Below are 2,061 nucleotides of genomic sequence, written 5' to 3'. Positions count from 1 at the left end.
GACAGCTCCCCTCAGCCTACACCCTGGTCAGACAGCTCCCCTCAGCCTACACCCTGGTCAGACAGTAACCTACACCCTGGTCAGACAGCTCCCCTCAGCCTACACCCTGGTCAGACAGTAACCTACACCCTGGTCAGACAGCTCCCCTCAGCCTACACCCTGGTCAGACAGTAACCTACACCCTGGTCAGACAGTAACCTACACCCTGGTCAGACAGCTCCCCTCAGCCTACACCCTGGTCAGACAGTAACCTACACCCTGGTCAGACAGCTCCCCTCAGCCTACACCCTGGTCAGACAGCTCCCCTCAGCCTACACCCTGGTCAGACAGTAACCTACACCCTGGTCAGACAGCTCCCCTCAGCCTACACCCTGGTCAGACAGTAACCTACACCCTGGTCAGACAGCTCCCCTCAGCCTACACCCTGGTCAGACAGTAACCTACACCCTGGTCAGACAGCTCCCCTCAGCCTACACCCTGGTCAGACAGCTCCCCTCAGCCTACACCCTGGTCAGACAGCTCCCCTCAGCCTGCCCCTGCTGTAGTCAGTGGATCCGCGGTAGTCACACCCTACACAGCCTCCCCTCCCTCCACGCCCGCCATGTTCTGGAGGAGGAGATAGGCTACGTGTAGCTTGGCTTAGCTGGCTTAGCATTAGCAAAATATAGCTAAGCGAAGGCGCAACAAGCTCCTTGGGCGCCCAAATAAGTACATCATCTTTGTTGTTTTTGTGGGATTATAGCAGCTCGATCATATTTTAGTACCACTGGACTGACATTGACGGAAAGCACACCACGGCACACGGTAAGTTAGTCAGTTTAAGCTCGATTTTGATTTGTTTTGTTTCCCCAACAGTGTCCTGTGTTATTCGGGGCTGGTGATGTCTCCGCCGAGCACCCCTTTTCACCGGCTAGCCCAACTACTGCTAACTAGCATGCTAGTGGCTCCTCGCAGCGCAAAGGACCGGTGTAAAACTGTTCTTTTTAGTAAAGTTATTGGCTCCTTTGTCGTAGTTGAGTCGAGGTGCGCGTCGAACCCCAGTTTAATGAAGTTGAAGCGATGGAGAGTTAGTTTTATGTGGACAAGAGGCGCTGCTGTTGCTCTGCTAACACAACAGGAGTGGAGCTAGCCTCGAGCCAACTTTTATCAAACTCTAAAGTGCTAATAAATGAACAAAATCTAAAGGCTCCAAAGCGCTGAGACTTTGACCAGACATGCGTTTAACTGAACCGCATTAACAGTTCAAAGAAAAGGAAAGGCGGTGTTCGGTGGAGTCGTCTAATTCTGGCAATAGCTGTAGTTTTTTTTTAAAATACTTTAGCTGTTTCAACATGACATTTTCACATCCTTCTTTCGATCCTCGCTCATTAATAATCTTTCGCAACAACTTGTGACTCTCCTCTGTCTCCTGTAAAGTGCTTATGTCCCCCAAAAACCTGCGCTGCCGCTTTTACTATTTATTCTCCGCTCACAACAGATTATGCAAAAATAAAGCGGTTTGGAAATTTACGTGAAACGCCCCGGGTTAAGGTTGTTTTTTGGTGCGATGAAACGAGTCAAACGCTGAGATTTGTGACCTGCGTGCGTTTCGGGTGCGCGCAAACCTGTTCGCATTTTCACGCATGACTCGTTACTTTATTTACTGTTGTTTTTGCCGTTACCGTCCTCCTCCTCTTGGTAAATAAACACGACTTTTTAACTCTATTATAATTTGAGTAGTGGTGTTAATCTGAGTGTACTTGCAGAGGAAAGGGTGCACTAAAAGGAAGGTAGGGTGCACTAAAAGGAAGGTGGGGTGAGAAAGGGCTCGGCTTTGTCCATTGTCGGTCCCAGTGCATGCGTCACCCTCGTCGATAAACTCTGCTATAACGCGTTTTTGTCTGTGGTGATATCGAAAAAGGAATTAAAAAACAGAATCAGAGGAGTAAATATGGCTGGCAGGGATTTCTTGTTCTCTCAGATGAGCTGTGTCATTGCTGAATGAGACTGGCCAGGTACAATCACAGCCAGAGGACACTAATTCAGCTCTAATTATTGTTTTAATGAATCAAATGGGTGTTT

The 2,061-nt window shown here is 48.9% G+C and overlaps 1 protein-coding gene across 3 annotated transcripts in view; it reads left to right on the top strand.

Moving 5' to 3' along the window:
* The first annotated feature begins 579 nt into the window (after positions 1-579).
* epn2 (epsin 2) overlaps positions 580-2,061 on the top strand; it is a 19,885-nt gene continuing 18,403 nt past the window's right edge. For all 3 annotated transcript variants that reach the window (XM_072442510.1, XM_072442509.1, XM_072442508.1), the window contains exon 1: positions 580-804. The gene's annotated coding sequence lies outside the window, so the exon portion shown is untranslated. The remainder of the gene's footprint in view (positions 805-2,061) is intronic.

Source organism: Eucyclogobius newberryi, unplaced genomic scaffold, assembly GCF_026437365.1.
Source record: "Eucyclogobius newberryi isolate DKJ021-1_F unplaced genomic scaffold, fEucNew1.0.hap1 SCAF_13, whole genome shotgun sequence".
Lineage (NCBI taxonomy): Eukaryota > Metazoa > Chordata > Actinopteri > Gobiiformes > Gobiidae > Eucyclogobius > Eucyclogobius newberryi.
The sequence above is the reverse complement of the archived record's forward strand: the minus strand, read 5'-3'. Positions and strand labels throughout refer to the sequence as shown.